Source organism: Dermacentor variabilis, chromosome 3, assembly GCF_050947875.1.
Source record: "Dermacentor variabilis isolate Ectoservices chromosome 3, ASM5094787v1, whole genome shotgun sequence".
Taxonomy (NCBI): Eukaryota; Metazoa; Arthropoda; class Arachnida; order Ixodida; family Ixodidae; genus Dermacentor; species Dermacentor variabilis.
The window spans coordinates 118,502,533-118,520,656 of record NC_134570.1 but is presented as its reverse complement, the minus strand read 5'-3'; the positions used below and the strand labels follow the sequence as shown (position 1 = coordinate 118,520,656).

At 44.8% G+C, this 18,124-nt stretch overlaps 1 pseudogene; it reads left to right on the top strand.

Moving 5' to 3' along the window:
* Nucleotides 1–8,309: 8,309 nt before the first annotated feature.
* Nucleotides 8,310–17,762, top strand: LOC142574706 (uncharacterized; annotated as a pseudogene).
* Nucleotides 17,763–18,124: the final 362 nt, after the last annotated feature.

Sequence of the window (18,124 nt, the reverse complement as noted above, 5' to 3'; positions counted from 1 at the left end):
ATGTAAAGAAGGTTTGGTAGAGTAGCAAGTGGGACATAACTACTAAATCTGCTTAGCTTAACATGTCTGTGAAACATGCTTCGCTCTCACACCACAGCTTATGATTAAACAATCACGTTACGCATTAATAATTGCCCTGTGAACTTTTTTGACTATCTGGGCTTCCGTGATTGCAGGTGTTAACACATAACACGCTACTAATCTTATTGGCATCTACAGATTAGATATAACATTTACTGTTTGCCCACCAATTGCATTCATTGCTTTCAAACATAACCTGCTTGTTTTGATCATAGGGTGCTAGAACTTCCCAGATTAGATGCAAAATATATACTCACAGAGCCATCACGCAAATATGCGATGTCCTCCCCTGAAAAATATTTACAACATTTGTGAAGGGTGCAGTGCTAGAACTTTCCTACAATTGAAACATGCAAACATGGCTACCTGTCACAGATGGTTCGTCACCAGCTCCACTTGTGCATACAGAAAGAGGAAAAGTTCATGTTTACAACAAATGCTGCACATAAGCATGCCAGTAACTCACCAGTTATCACTGAAGCTGGTTCCTCTATGAGGGCTGTAAGTCAATAATTCATGTTGTTATTACACGTAAGAAGTGGGCCACAAATGAAACCTTACCCTCAGTGAGCCTTTTTGAGTGCAGACTGTCAGTTGCTGTAATTAGGTATGGAAATGCCAGAATTTAGCTCTCATGCCCATAGCAACATATACATCCTTCAACTTACTCTGTGCCAAGGGTGTTGCACTTCGCATGGCCATTTCTTTATTTTTGTCAGCGGGAAAATCAGTTCCAAGGGCTGTATTAAGAAAATGGTGTAGCCTCTTTCAATTTCATTCAAATGCAACATCCCACTTCATGTAAGCATGCAAAATTAAATAAGATCTGTTTGCAAGACACACGGTTTACATAAAAATTTGCAACTTTAAGATAGAGAATCCTTATTTCTTTTTGCCACGAGTACTGCGACAAAATATTAAAAAGCACCGAAAACTTGAATAAACCTTTCCCTTGATATTCATACCGGGTGCCTTTTCTTTACTACAAATAATTGCTAAAAATTACTTGTAGCAGGTAACATAATTCTAGTGATTTATCTGGACTCGTAAAAACGTCTGAACATTTCTTGCATGAGAAATTGAAATGACAATTAACAATCAGCCAATTAACAAAAAGTTACCAACCAAATTGTCTAATTCATTGCTATTATGACGCATATTGAAATTTACAAATTGAAGCTGGTAGTTCATAAGATACATGTCCTTGAAACAAATTTTCAGGATGGTGTCAGTTTCGACATATTCACTCCCAAAGTGTGACAAAGTACATGGACGCCTCAGTTACTTTTGTTTCATTGCGTAAAATGACCTTTGTTTAGAAAGTGGAACAAAAGTGCATTATTATCACAAGTTTCATGTCACACATATTGAAATGTGCGTGATCCTTACAATTTGTTCCAAGTGGATATGCTTTGCTAACTTACTGGCTACAGTTAGTAAATTGCTGTGTTTTGAAGTAATTTTTAAAGTTAATTAGTTATTATTATTAAGTAATGTATCATGCGCTTTGATTTCTCATGCAAGTAATGTCTGCCGCTTCAGTTAATCTAGTTCAAGGAGTACAGCAATTGAGCTACCTCAGGTGACTCAATTCTGTATAGTCTAAACAAACAACCCTCCATATATATATATATATTATACGCATTTATGCGGACTTCATCTTCATATGTACAAAGTCAGCATCAATCATCGGCTCGTGTTCGGTTTTGCATCGGCGCCAATTTTCCTTCTTGGAATAAAGCGTCGTCTCGACCGTGGTATTTCAAGTGGTGGAGGTGCTTTAAAATCCCTTCGACCTCAATCCACTTCAAGATCTCTCCTGGAGCTACGTTCGGGACGCCGCTTACGCCAAGAGGCCGCCATGTCGCAAGACCAGACCGCAGCGACCAGACCGCACCAGACCGGAAGTTGCGAAAAAGAGGCTGTCTGAGCGCGTCCAGCATTATGGCGAGTCGTATACCTCGTCCATTGAGGACATCCTCGCGCTTTGCCGCCGTGTCGACAATGCCATGCCAGAACCTGATCGCGTGCGACACCTTCTTAAGGGTATCGGATCTACTGCCTTCAACGCACTCGCCGCTCAAAACCCTTCCACGGTATCGGACGTCGTCTCCGTCTGTCAGCGCCTCGACGCCCTGCAACCAATCCGCTTGCAACCGGACTTTTCCGACAACCCCCTGGCAAACAGTATTGAGCTCCGGTCTATCATTCGAGCCATAATTCGTGAGGAATTGCAAGCGCATGGCTCACCCCCTTGCAGCAGTGCTCACGTCCAACCTGCTTCTACTGACTTGCGCGGTATTATTGAGGAATTAACCTCCCTGCAGAACGCCCAGCATACCAACGCTTCTCCTTACCCACAACCGGCTTCTTACGCCCAGATTGCTGCTATGCCAGCCGCGCCGTCTCCAATCACACCACCTGCGCCTGTTCACGATCACCTGGCACCTTTAGTCACCCGAGCTCCGAACCCACCTTACTACTCTGCCTGGCGTTCATCGAGGCCTATCTGCTACTACTGCGGCTTTCGAAGACATATCTCCCGGTTTTGCGGACGCCGCCAGCAAGACGAACGTCGTGGTTACACGGCCTTTGAACGCGATGAGCCACCTCCTCGCGTTTACCGCACTTGTGACGATAATCCTCCCGTTCGCCGATCTCCATCTCCGGCCGACTTCTCCAACACCGCACTCAACACACGTGCCTCGAGACGCGGCTCCCCATCGCCGCTCCGACGTTCTGTTTCGCCACTTCGACCTGTCTCCCAACTCCATGTTCAGCGACCGGAAAACTAACCAGTGCAGTTTTTGGAGGGAAAACTGCATCGCCGCGAAGTGCTCCAAGTCCTCCTGAACGTCCTTCGAACATGTTATTGGTGTCTGTGGAGGGTGTGCCTTTGTTAGCTCTGATTGACACGGGAGCTACTATATCTGTTATGCGTGCGGACCTGTGCTCTCGTCTGCGGAAAGTGAAGACGCCTTATATTGGATCATCCCTGATTGGGGCTAATGGAGCAATCATTCGACCATCAGCCCAATGTACAGCACGCGTCTTCATTGATGGTATCTGTTATCACATTGAGTTCGCGATTTTATTCCCGTGCGCTCATGAACTAATTTTAGGTTGGTACTTTCTCTCGTCAGCGTCCGCTTTAATCTCTTGCCCGAGACATATGACCGAGACAGTTCATTGCAGCGGGACTGCCGATGAGCCACGACTGCATTTTCTTACTGCTGCCGATTCTGTACTGCCTCCCGGCCACGAGCAAGTCATAAGTCTCTCTTCTACGGACATCACCAATGACGACGTGTTCATCACTCCTTACGGTCGCTGTCTTGCCCGTGGGATTGTCTTCGCTTCCTGCCTGGTGCGGTTCAAAGAAAGATCTGCGTTAATCATCGCTTTAAACGCGACTCTTGAGACAATCCTCCTACCTCAAGGATCCGCAGTGACCTGTTATGTGGATACCCAACCAGTCTCCCTGCTTCCTCTTGCCGCCTCGCAAGCTCTTCCTCAACAGGACAAATCTGCTTCAGCTGACCTTGCTTCCGTGATAAGTCCTGACCTTACAGCTTCTCAACATGAAGTGTTGCTAAAATTGCTTACGAAGCACCAGGCCTCCTTTGATATGGATACTTCGTCACTCGGACAGACTTCCGTTGCCTTCCATCGTATCGACACCGATGGCCAGACTATTGTACGCCGTCGTCCCTACCGAGTCTCTTTGGCCTAACGCAAAATCATCGAGGAGAACGTCGCCGATATGCTGAAAAGAAACGTCATACGTCCCTCCGCCAGTGCTTGGTCATCACCCGTCGTTTTAGTGCAGAAGGATGGATCGGTACGATTTTGTGTTGACTACCGTGCGCTAAACAGGATCACCCGTAAGGATGTATATCCGATGCCCCGTATCGATGACGCCCTTAATTCGTTGCAAGGCGCCCAATATTTTTCCAGCCTTGATCTTCGCTCCGGATATTGGCAAATTCCAATGCACGAAGCGGACAAAGAAAAGACCGCCTTTTCTACTCTAGATGGTCTTTATGAGTTTAATGTAATGCCTTTCGGTCTATGCAATGCTCCCGCCACATTTGAAAGAATGATCGACACGGTTCTTCACGGCCTCAAGTGGAAAACTTGTCTATGTTACCTCGACGACATTGTAGTGTTTTCCTCGACTTTCACTGACCATCTGCAACGCTTAGATGAAGTGCTCACATGCCTTTCTAATGCCGGACTTCAACTAAACACGAGGAAGTGCCGTTTCGCTAGCACAACGATTAAAGTCCTGGGTCATCTCGTTAGCAAAGACGGCATCCAGCCCGATTTGGATAAAATTTCGGGGGTGCTCAACTTTCCACGCCCAATTCGTGCAAAAGAACTGCGCAGCTTCATTGGACTCGCCTCATACTTTCGACGTTTTATCCGGAAGTTTTCCAGCATTGCCTCGCCCCTCCACAAGCTCCTTGCTAGTTCCAGTTCCTTCGATTGGAACGATCAGCGTGAAGCCGCCTTCCACGAACTCAAGCGCACACTAACATCCCCACCTGTTCTTTGTCATTTTGATGACAAGGCGCCCACTTTAGTGCATACTGACGCCAGCAGTCACGGAATTGGTGCCGTACTGCTGCAGCGCGACCACGAATTTTGCGAAAATGTTGTTGCATATGCAAGCCGCACTCTCACTTCCGCGGAAAAGAAGTACTCGATAACCGAACAAGAGTGTTTGGCTGTTGTCTGGTCCATTCAGAAATTTCGTCTATATCTCCACGGTCGACATTTCACGGTTGTAACCGACCACCATGCCTTATGTTGGTTGTCGACGATTAAAAACTTGTCCGGGCGCCTTGGCCGCTGGATACTCCGATTACAAGCATGTGATTTCAATGTCATATATAAGTCCGGACGGAAGCACCAAGATGCCGATGCTCTTTCACGATGCCCATTACCACCATCATCGGAGCACATCACATCACCTTGTCAAATTGGCCGCACGGAGGACGCTTCGTCTATTACACCGATTTCTTCCTTGACTTCATCAAACCGCCTTTCAGTGCTTTCCACTCACCAGCGCGCCGATTCCTATTGCCATGGTATCATCAATCGCCTTAGCGGTGTTTCATCTCCACCCAATGCCAGGCTACGGAAACAGCTCAAACTGTTCAAGTTTGAAGACGACGTGTTCTACCAGTAATTTTTCACCCGGAAGGCCATCGATGGGTTCCCGTTCTACCGCGCTCTCTTCGCGCTGCAGTTCTGCAGGCCTCACACGATGACCCTAGGTCAGGCCACTTGGGTTACCACAAAACACACGAGCGCATACGCAGCCGATTCTATTGGCCAGGCCTTTCCACGAGCATAGCTAGATATGTTGCCTCGTGCACGCTTTGCCAACACCGTAAGCGACCTACTACTGCTCCGGTCGGGACCCTACCACCACTTCCTTGTCCAGCACAACCCTACTCTGTCGTCGGCATTGACCTTTTCGGGCCACTCCCACCTACTCCAGACGGCAACCGATGGATAGTCACTGCTGTTGACCATTTGACCCGGTACGCTGAAACAGCCTCAATACGCTCAGGAGCTGCCTCAGAAGTAGCGGGCCTTCTTCTTGCAGGCTGTCTACTTACGTCACGGGGCGCCTCACGTTCTTTTGAGCGACCGAGGCAAGGCATTTCTTTCAAGCACTCTTAATCAAGTTCTGCAACCGTCCAACACCGTGCACAATACAACGTCTAGCTACCACCCTCAAACCAACAGCCTAACAGAGCGATTTCATCGCACGCTGTGTGACATGCTATCCATGTATATTCAACCTGATCATCGTAACTGGGATGCGATTCTCCCATTTGTAACATTGGCGTACAACACGTCTGTTCAACGGACCACCGGATACTCTCCGTTTTTCTTAGTATACGGCCGCCACCCAACCTCATCACTCGACGTTTCTTTCTTCTCTGGCCCCTTCAACGCTTCACCATTCGTTTGCGACCAGTTTGTATCTCGTCTTGCCCAATGTCGTCGTCGCGCCCGTATGAACACTGCAGCCAGCCAAGACGATCGCAAACATCGGCACGATGCCTCTCATCGCGTCGTTTCCTACCGCCCTGGTGACGATGTGCTTCTATGGACCCCTGCACGAACACCCGGTTTATGTGAGAAGCTTGAGTCTCGATACCTTGATCCCTACAAAGTCATAGAGCAGACCTCGCCGGTGAACTATCGCGTTGAGGCACCGTTGAGGCACCAGCCGACCGACGCTGCCGCGGAACAGAGATCGTGCACGTTTCTCGCCTGAAGCCCTTTCATCTCCATTCCACTGTCTAATGTGCGGCCAGGCTGGCCGCTTCCGTCCACGGGGGCAATTATTGTAAGCATTTATGCGGACTTCATCTTCATCTGTTCAAAGTCATCATCAATCATCGGCTCGTGTTCGTTTTTGCATCGGCGCCATTTTTCCTTCTTGGAATAAAGTGTCTTCTCGACCGTGGTATTTTAATATATATATATATATATATATATATAATATATATATATATATATATATATATAAATATAGACAAGAAAAATCAATATGCACCGAGGTTGGTCTTGGCCGTCGTTGTCTTCTTTACGGCAGTTTCTACAGCTGAGGTTTCAGCCTGCCTGCTGTGCTGCAGGTCATCAACTGTTAAATGTTTAAGAAATATTCAACAGCCATACATGATTGGAGTGAACAGACTGACATAAACATATAAAGAACTTTCTGAGTTTATGTAATAACAAGGAAGACTATATATAAATGTTGTACTTACACCTCAGAAATTTTGAATTGAGCAGCACCGGCTGCGATCTCACTTGTTCTTGAAGGAACATATTATCTTGTCAGAGTTCCTTGCACCTTTCTTTCCAAAAATTAGTTTTCTTTTCTTCTTTTAATTCTGCCCTCAATATGAGGGAGTCCTCCGAGCTTGAAGACGTACTCACCCGCCTTTTCCGCTGCATAAAAGAAATTATTGGTGCTTCACTGAATCTTCAAAGTGGGAAAAAAAAGTGAGGTAACAAGTATTTGCTAGTATGCTCACAGTTTGTTCCGAGATTTTTGGGAGAGCCTGATCCATCTGCTTTTTCAGTATCTGCTCATACCGGTCTTTCTTTGCTGCAGTCCGGTTGACAACAATTTTTTGTTTGTTTCTTGCTCCCTGCAAATTTTAGAATACACATGTTCCAAACATTTAGGTAATATCTATTTCATAAATCAGCAGTTAAAAGAAAAAGAAAATTAAGACGGGACAAAGGACTTGCGATCGAACACGTGCACTTACAGTGGCCTTTTTAGGCACAGCTTCTTCATCATCGAAGTCCTCATCGATGATCATTTTAGGAATGGGTATTCTTTTCGGTGCTTCCCTAGTTCCTTTCTCTGTAGCTGAAAGTGTACGTGCGAATATTAGACTAACTCATCGATCAGGGCAGACGATTCAACTTACCTCCAAGTCGAAGTATTTGCGCCCGATAATCTCCAGTGTTGTCGCTATCAACTTGGTCCTCCCAGTGTACAACATACACTGTTTTGCTGTCGAAATCTGTCTCGTGCTCCGGATGAAAATTCAGGATGTCATCCACTCGAACGACATACCGGCGAGTGTCATGCGTATGGCCGTGATCCAGGAACCGAACTAGGGCATACATATTGCAAAACAAATCGCATGTACACAACGTGCTAAAATCCGTGCTGCACACTACCGACTGGAGACGACTAGAACGGCGTGGATTGTGGATGGCTCAGCTCAGCCACGCACAGCCATCCGACCAAGAGATATGAATTTGTTTACGCGCACAAACTGAATATGCAGAGATAACATTATCAATGAGGTGGCCTAAGTAAGTGAAAATCTTAAACGCAGATTTGGTTCTGGGTATCAAAATAAAAACATATAATGCTGTTTAGTCGCTTTTATAATTTAGCTGCTTCATAGCCGATGCAATCCAGATCTTAGGACGTTTGCGCCTATGCACGAGTTTGCAAGTTGTGGCCTCAAATATTTTAGCTCAAGCGCACACTTCGTCTCTTTTTTTAACAAGTTCGAAATGTTTATATCGCAGTGAGAATTGTAGCCTGTGCCGCCGTCATGTCTAAGCGGCGCAAGCTCTATTTAGAGCCACTATTTGAAGGGAACGAGCTGCCGAGATCAACGCGGTACAGGGCGTCTCGCTCCGTGCCGAACACCAGCGAAGTGCAAAGCGTGATGTCGGACGGTGTTCCTGCTGCTGACGAACCCGCTGGGAATTCAACAGTTTGCGTGAACGACTGGTCAAACGAGGAAGTCGACGAGTGCGAAGATTTTGGGCGGAGCGTCCACGAGGAACGCCATGCACAGAACGCAAATGAAAATCGTGAAGGTGAAGATAACGGCTTCCAGTCATTTCTTAGTCTAAGCTCCGATTTCTCGGCAGAAGACATCGTGACCCTAGTCATGGACTTAGCGGTCAACTTTGATTTATCGTGGACACAACTAGCGCACTTGATGAAGCTAGTCAGTATTTTACTGAAAATAAACGATCTCCCAGACACGAAGTTCCTTTTCAAGAAGTTTGCGGGGATCTCGACTGAAAGCATGGTCTTTCATTTCTACTGTCCTGAATGTGTGTGCCTTCTTGGCGAATGTGACGGAGACCTCAAGAAAAGGAAAGAAATGAAAGCAACATGTGCGCAGTGCAAACAGCTGTATACAGGAGATACCCTTACGGCGCAAGGAAGTTTCTTTGTCAGTCTTCCCATGGGGCAGCAGATCGCTTCAATTCTATCATCTGAAAAAATTTTCAGGGCGCTCACAAACTCTTTAGATGTACTGTCACATCGTTCAGAGGACGCCTTCGTGTCAGACATTACAGACGGAAGTTTGTATCAGCAGCAACGCAAGGATCTCGGTCTCGGTGCTATGGACTTGACCATGACGATAAACTATGATGGAAGTCCGGTTTTCAACTCGTCAAAGTTTTCAATATGGCCCGTTCAGACGATAGTTAATGAGTTGCCTGCAGGATTGCGGTCCAAAAATGTTACAGTTGCCATGCTGTGGTACGGCCAGTGCCATCCAGATATGACATTGGTGCTGGAGGCATTTGCCAAGCAAATGGACTCTCTCGCCGAGACTGGGATCAACTAGACGTGTGACGGAGAGACCTTTCACTCAAAAGTGAGTAGTTCCTTCTATTTGTTTTTGTAATTTTCATCTAGAAAATGTAAAGGCACATCATCTATCCCTCCACACAATTCCACAACCAGAAAATGAAGAAACACATTTAGAAAGTGTAAGGACGATGGGATTGAAAATACTTATTGTTGCACTAGCTTTCTTTTTCTTTTTGGAAGCGCCATTTGTGTAATCTGATTTTGACTGCTGTATAACATTCTTTTTTCAGTTAGGTTATTCCAATGAATAATGTTATTGTTGTCAAAAGACCAATTGTCAACACACAAGCTTTTGAGCCAAGTGTAATACACCAGTGTCACACGGCCACTTGCAATCGCTATTGAGCCCGATTCGGAGAGAAATTCTGGACCGCAGTTGGCACCCTCGCGCAGCTTGCGCAAAGGAGCCAATCTTGACTGAGAAACTCTATCCCAACTGGGCTCAATTGCAATTGAAAGTTCACCATTTGAAAACCATATGACAGCTTCTCATTTTTACATCAAAGACCTTATTTTCCTTTTTCGGTCTTTACAGGTCTACTGTTTCACTGGTACGGCTGATGCCCCAGCCAGGGCTCTGATGCAGAACACGGTCCAGTATAATGGATACTTTGGGTGTGGCTGGTGTTTGCACCCTGGCAAGTGCATTGAAGGTAAGCAAACTCACTTTTATACAAAAACATCTAGCTGACTGCACTTTAATCTGTCTATGGGTTTTACCATCACTAGTTTGCCACTATAATTTCGTTTCTGCATTCTTATTTCGTCTACACAAATTTGTGTTGTGAGCATTCTTTTTGCGAAGTAGTTTTGCCTCAAGTAAAGGTCAGTGTAAATACCAAAGGTCAGTGTAAATACAAGTAAAATAAAGGAAGGCTTTTTGAAAGCTTAATGGGAACTTTACATCAGCATGCACTGACGTGGCTGTTGGGAGTGTCACATGTATTCAGGAATATTAATACAAGTTGGAATATCTATTATTCATTGCAGCAAAGGTTTATTTGCCTACCGGTTACTTTTGTACTTAATTTATTTCCTTTATATTTATTTGGCAGGGACAGTCAAGTATCCTGTCAGCGCCACAGCTGTGCCCGACTGGACTAAAGAAGGAATGATTGAGGACATGGCTGAAGCTCACAGAAGTGGAGTGAATGTTCAGGGAGTGAAGGGGCCATCCCCACTGATAAACTTGTCGGGATTTGATATTGTGTGGGGCTTCACCCCTGACTACATGCACTGTGTTTTGCTTGGAGTGACACGCCAGTTTATGGAGTTGTGGTTGTCTGGTGTTGGGGCTCCGTATTACATTGGATCACCTCAATGTGTTAGGACAGTTGATCAAAGGCTGTGTGCCATAAAGCCACTATAGTGCATCACACGCCTGCCGAGATCTGTTCAACTGAGAAAGTTTTGGAAGGCAAGTGAGTGGCAGCAGTGGCTTTTATATTTCAGCCTTGTGTGTGTTGATGGAATGTTGCCAGGCAAGTACATGAAGCACTTCAGCCTGCTGGTAAAAGCAGTGTACCTTCTACTTGCAGATACTGTCTCAGCTGAAGACATAAGGCAGAGCACAGAATGCCTTGCGCAATTTGTTGTTGGCGTTCAATTCCTTTATTCCAAAAAAGAAATGACATCAAATGTGCATTTATTGCTACATCTTTCAATAAGTGCTACCATGCAAGGGCCACTTTGGACACACTCTTGCTTTGTTTTTGAAGCAGGAATAGGCAAGATTAAAAAATTGATTACTTCTGCAAAGGGAGTGCCTCATCAGGTGATGAGCAGAGTCCTAATGGCCAACAAAGTTGGTGCATACAAGGCAACTGCAAGTCGCCAAGTTAAAGATTTTGTGTGCTGGGATATGTGCAAGGACAAATCGCTAGCCCTTTTAGGCAAGCCAAGGCTTGCCACTGTGTCTCTTCGTAGATTAATCGAGGCACAGGTCCCTCAGCAGATCACTGGCCCTGTTGAGGAACATGACAGAGTTCGTATCTCTGGGCATGTGTTCCACAGTTCCACAGGTGCTTCAGGCTCTTTATTTCATGTTTGAAAGAAAAAAAAGCATGTGATGTGCTGACAGAAGCGACTGCACAGCTGTACGACTGCCGAACAATATGCATGCAAAGATACAGCATATTGTCTCAGTGAGCTGCAGCGACAGAAAGAGAATTTACTTCGTATCAAAGAGCTATGTTAGTTATCTCTCTTTTGGCACAACACGCATTTCAAGCGTTCAAAAGTGGATGCCGGAGAAGGTCATAGAGGTTGACAATAAAACAGCTTCATGCCTTTGGATTGAATGTGATGGAATGCAGTTTTTTTGCAATCTCGTCATCGTTCCCAGTAATAAATTTTTACTTAACTTTTGTTTACATTTCGCTTTTTATGAAATAACTTTACATATAAGCACAATCTGTGGGCATGCTTGCTATGAGCTTTATACATATTGTTACAGAACAAAATCGGAAGTGCCCTTCCACTCTGTGAAGAAGGATGACCAGCGAAGCTGTGTATGTGGGCCCCTTAATGACAAACTACACCTCCGCCGCGGGTCGGCCGGGCATTGCACTATCCTCTGGATCGGCCCACATATGGGGAGTGCTTAATGCCTGCTTCACCTGCGCCGTGGGTCGACGGAGGTGATGCTTAGAACATTTAATGTCATGGTTTTCAGGAAATGAGTATTCAGCAAAGTTTAAACTAGCTACAACATCCCATTTAAGACTTACAATGTTTGTGTTGTTCAGTTCCTCTGGATAAATTATTGAATGTTAATAACAAATGAGTGTTACTTCCTCTGGTATCTTTGAATGTTACTAATAAAAGTTTCCGAAAACATCCTTTAGTACAACGCTAAAGACCATGCGACTGGCAACTTCACATTGTAGCACCTTTCGACATTGATGTCATCAACTTGAGTTCTGTGGCTCTGGGGCTTCCTGTGATGTCCCCCGAGCTCTGTTGACATTACCGATCTGGATGTTTGCTCATAGAGGATTATGGGAGACGATACTACTTTGTTGCCACGCTGTTTGCCAGATGCAGTTACCAGGTGGCATGCTGAAGATATTTCGCTTTTCAACTTTATTTCAGACATGTTACTGTGGCTTATGAGGTCTCAACACAGAAAACTGAATAATTATTGGTGTGGTTACTTCCTACAACATGAATATTTCGCTGACTATAAATGTGAAATAAAATTCTATCATTAGAATTAACCTAGAACAAGATTGTAAGATCAGTGACCTTAAAACCATGCTGCATGCTTAGGAAATGAATTGCAATTTATATGTTTCGACTCTTTTATCTTGAGTATGCCACTACGGCATGGAACGTGAAAACTAATAAACTTGTTCACTGAAAGCTATTCCGAACCGCTTTGTTACTTGCATGTAAAAGAATGTCTTATTGTCAGGGCCATTTCAGAGGTCACTGTACTTTATTCTAGGCTATCTCTTCGACTGAATCTTGTGTGGAAATACAGGATTCCTGGTTGTGCTATATCATGTCCTCCTAGAACTTGCATTCTTTGTTATTGTTTATTCATTTTTTCTTCCCTTGTACAAGAGTCTACTTTATTTTTTGCATGATCATGTTTGCTTTGTTGATATCATTTTGTATTGTTTGTGTATTCACGGCGGTATTTTGCATTGATATTTCATGTATTATTGTTTCTTTTGTTTTTTGTTCCTGTCCTGGCCAGGTAATAATATAATTTGTTTTGTCTACTACATGAGAGGATGTCCCTCTACAGCTTTATGCTCAATGAACTCCTTCTATATCTTCAATTTTATTACACATATTAGCAGCTCAATAAAACATGATTCTGATTCTGAAAAGTGAACATATCTAAAGCCGCCCACATGCATTTCATGGTAATGTCAGTGCTGTACTTCTTAAAGATAGTGCTTTTTCTCACGTAGGATAAACAAATAAAACAAACGTCCTGAAGCGATGTTTGTGCCCATGATAACGTTTTCCCTGAAGCATTCAGAAACCTGGTACTGCAACCAGTGACATGAATATTTGTGGTAGAACACCATCTAAAACACTTCTTGGACATTTTCTTTTTCTTTGCTTCCAAGTTTCTTTTTTTTCAGTGTTTATTCTTTGATATATTATGTTTGCATTGAACAAGCAGTGGCAGTGTTTTCGTAATCTGTTCCTTATGTATGAACAGTACTTAGGCACAGTCTCTTTTACATTGTACATTTTTGTATGGATTTAATCATGTAACCCCTGCCCATGTGCCTTTGGATAAATGTAGTCACATAAATAAAATTTTGGGCTGTTCATCTAACACATCACATGCTTTTTTTTTTCCTTTCAAACATGAAATAAACAGCCTGAAGCATGTGATCTCAATGTGTAGACAGCTTCCATATAAACCTCACAAAATTATTTAATAAAACATTTTCGGCAAATCACTGAAGGAGTTGCTATTTATGAATTGCAAATATAGATTGTAATTATGGTGCTAATCAAAGATATGTTGGCACACATACAAGGACAGACATATAGATGTATGTCTTGACACAGGGCTGGCCCTTTCTTAAATTTGACAGATACCTAGCCTTCGATTACACTGAAAAAATATTTGTGCCTCCTGTAATACTCTTTTCTTTGCTCCCGCAGAAGAAAAACTGCATGCAGGGGCCTTGACGATGCGGGTTCATCTGCAAATATTAGATACACCACCTCGCACCCTCTTGCCCCTCTATTCAAGAACGCAGGTTAAGTTGCAGCCCATGTTTGACTTGATTTAAGTTATGCCTGTCGTGAATGCACCGGAGGAAACGCAATCACCATCCTGGGCACGTTCATGCCAGGCGTCAAAGTCAAGCACAGGGTCCAACTTAAGTCGCATTCTTGAATGCGCAGTTTGTTTCACAATAAAATAATATGCACTTTTTCTCAATTCGAATATGCTAACATCATATAATGGCAACTTTCATAGTGCACGTGTCAGTTCCATCTAGATGCATATAGAATACTACTATCATTATATGAATAAGAACTACCCATTTTGAGATTCATAAAGTGAAGTTACAGGTTAACTGCTTCATGTAAACTGTGATACGATACGCCCATTGGGCTACCAACTGGGAACATTTACTGCTCATCTGGTCTATTACCTGAAAATTTCATGGCCAGTTGGTGCCCACCTGTCGAGCCAGTTGATTTCTACTTGGTCCAACTGGGACCAGTTGCTGGCCAACTGGTCTGTACATGGAAATAACATGCCCAGTTGGCTCATAGCTGGAACCACTTCACTTTCACTTAGGCTCTAACTGGAACCAGTTGGTTTCCACTCAGCCTCCAACTGGAACCAGTTGGTTACCACTTTGCCTCCAACTGGGACCACTTGCTTCCCAGTAGGCACCCAGTAGAGTACCAGTTGTATTGCAACTGGGACCAGTTGATTACCAGATGAAACCACTTAATACCAGTTGTAACCACTTGAGTTCCCAGTTCAGGATTTTCACTAGGGCTGTGCGCCGACTATCGCAAAGCTTTGGTTCCGTGACGCTTTTCTTACCGTAGTAAGAAGGCATCTCAGGCCACACTCAATGAATCTAAACGCGGAGTCAGAAATGACATTCTGCCTCCTCGTCGGTGCGCTGTCGTAGTGATGCGACGCCCCCAAATTTTGTTCAATAAAGCACGACGATTCCTCAAGCGAGAATGTGTTCGTGCTCACAAACTCCAAATGGATCGCAAATGGGTCGGTGTGTCGTACGTGTCTCCAGTGCGTTCTTGCAGTGCAGTGAGAATGCGTACATTTTTTGCGTATTGCCAGACGTCTAGCTCGCAAGTCCGTCTGGGAGCCCCAGGAAGCCCAAGCTGAGAAAAGCAAGTAGAACGCAGCGATAAAGGTGACCTTCTTTTAAAAACACGCAAGAACTGAGCAGCGGCCGGTACCTGCGGTTGATGAGAACAGTTCAGTTGGCAAGCCTTATAAGGCATGATTATTTTAATAAAAGCCGGTAAAAGCGGCCGATTCGACCTCAGGGCCAAATTTGCGAAGTTCATTATGAACTTCTTTCAACATGACTTCGGGAACGGTAATGCAATTAGACATCGCGATTGTTTAATATTGCTGCGGAGAGTGCGCGTCCGAGCAGCCCCTTTGCGCGCAGCGCGACACGGTTTCGCGAGAAATGTAAAGAGAGGAAAGCTGGCCCGATAGGCGGAGCAACGCCACGAGCAACGCCAACTTCCGGCTTCACTTTAGCTTCACAAAGAGTGACGTCAGGGCCTCTACTGAGTTTCCTTCCTCCGCGGCAGTAACCAAGTCTAGTGTACTTCGCTGCTGGTGTAAATTTTCGGCACTGGCGTAATCGTGTTGCTGTCCGCCTGCGTTTACCCGAATACCGGACACGCTAAACCCCTCTATTAACTGCGTTTAATAAAAATACTTTGATCTGCTTTATTTCATATGCTTGATTTCTTTTTTTAATGATATCGGAGCAACGATCAGACGTTGAGGGCGCTTCAAGCGCATGCGACCTCACTGCGGCTTGCGTTTGGCACCACTAATCTATAACGTGTTTCTGCTTGCGTACGCAAACGAACCCAAGCGCTAGGGGCCCCAACGACTTGCGTCCCCTAAACTAAAGCTCCCTATTAACTTGTCCCTTGGTTAAAACGCACGCGAGATGCGGGCATGCATGGCGTGGACTCTGCGGCAGCTGTGTACGGGCTTGGTCCGGCTCGGCTCGCAAAACTTGGCACACATGTTACCGTATACGGTATAGACTACTAACCGTAAAGTAAACTGTACAGGAAGTATGTTCCTCGGCCTGCATGGTTATTATGCCGACATTATCGAAACTGAGACACCTGCAACTCCGAAGATACGATTGAGCACGTGTTGTGTTTTTGTGATCCCTATGACAACGAACGCGGCGTTCTTCAGAGGGTGTTAAACCGATTAGATAACAGACCATTTTCGGAGACTAAGATTCTCTGACTACGACCGCATGCGTCGCAGTCATACAAAGAGACGCGGCTACTGCTACGTTTCATGAAAGCGACTGGCCTCAGTGACCGATTATAGGCGTGAAGTTATGGACATCCGCATGTACTCACACCGACAGCACATTCTTCCCTCCATCCACTTTTTTTTCTTCCCTTAAACCCCTTCTCCAGTGTAGGGTAGCCAACCGGACGTGCGTCTGGTTAACCTCCCTGCCTTTCCTTCCTTCCTTTTTATCCTCCTCCATTCCATACGTTTTATGTCATGAATGGCGTCAATTGCATGTGCGTCACGACGTGAATGACAAGACGTGCATGTCATGTCATGACGTCAGTGGCATTCCAAAGTTCTCATGGCATGTGTGCCATGATATAAATGGTGTGAATGACATCATGCCGTCGTGGCTCCTATAACTGTATATATCCGTTATAGTTTACGTGGCATGCGCGCATCACCTCACATGAATGATATGACCTAAACTTCATCAAATGAATGACATGCGCATCAAGACACTATTGTTATGAATTGCATGACGTGTTCATGACATGATATTTTTGACAAGATATACATGCAATGTCATTCTTGTTGTGTCATGCACGCATGCCTTGTCACACGTATCCTGATACATATCCGATGAATAAACGATGACAGTGTCATCAACTGATGTTATTTATGTCATTCACAATAACGACGTCATGACATGTGTGTCATGCCATTCATGCGATGCATCCAATATCGTTTCATTCATGCCATGGATATACAGTTAGACATCTTGCTAGAAATGGACTTGATATGAGCGGTAGTCACGTCATGACATGGATGACATGATATGCATGCCATGACATCAATGTCATAAATGAGCCGACAACATTTCATCGAATGGCATGACATGCATTTCTTTAAGGATGTATTTTGGATATGTATGACATGAGTAACATGATTGGAATGAAAGCATACAATGACATGTCTGTTTGGCATACCGTGACATGACTGCCAATAATGTCATGACATGCATGACAAGAATGACACAAATTCATGTCATGTCTCATTATTATCACGACTAGAACTTATGCCGACCCAATGGACCAAGTTGTCCACTAACTTGGGCCGATGGCTATATTCGTGTTCGTGATATCGTGATGGTGATTTCATCGTCATTCCAGCTTCGTAATTCGAGTCTCGCCTCTGATTTTCGTGTGCGACCTGTTTTGGAGTTGGATAAAAGATCCGCGTAAAAAGATCCCTGCAGCTCGGCATCAGAACACCCGAAAATTTGACTATCACCTCTGATTCTTGTGTGCTACACGTACTCGAGCCAGGTGGCACGTGCAAGAAGATTCCGGCAACTCGGCGGCAGAGCACCCCTTGGTGGCTGCATCCATCCAAACACTGATCGGCAAGCTAGTTTTCCGCTGGTGTGTATTTGTGTGTACAGCAACGTGTGTATTATGGTGTGTACAGCAACGCAGCGCCTACCTGTTCCACCCAAAGCTCTTTACCGGTCTTCCCCGGCCCTTCTCGTCGTGACGAGGCCGCTTAATCAAACATTATGGCCTGCTCTTTCTTGGTCAACATAGTGTCCGAGTATGACAATGTTGCACCGAATTGCACTATGGCAACGTCATCACGGCTCCGGGAAAGTGAGGAGTGAACCAAGCCAGTCGTCCAACTGTCTATATCAAAGGACATGGGCTTGGGTTGTGCTACAGTTCCGCCCTCAAGTCACCTGTTTGTGTCCCCTAAATGATAATGCTGATATATGTGTTTTATTGGTGTCCTTCAAATGCTAAAACGTGTTGCGGACCATGTTTAATTATTTCTGCATTTCTTACCAGTGTCGAACATCTACGCCACTTGTTTATAAGAATCGTTCGTTCGTAGAGATTACG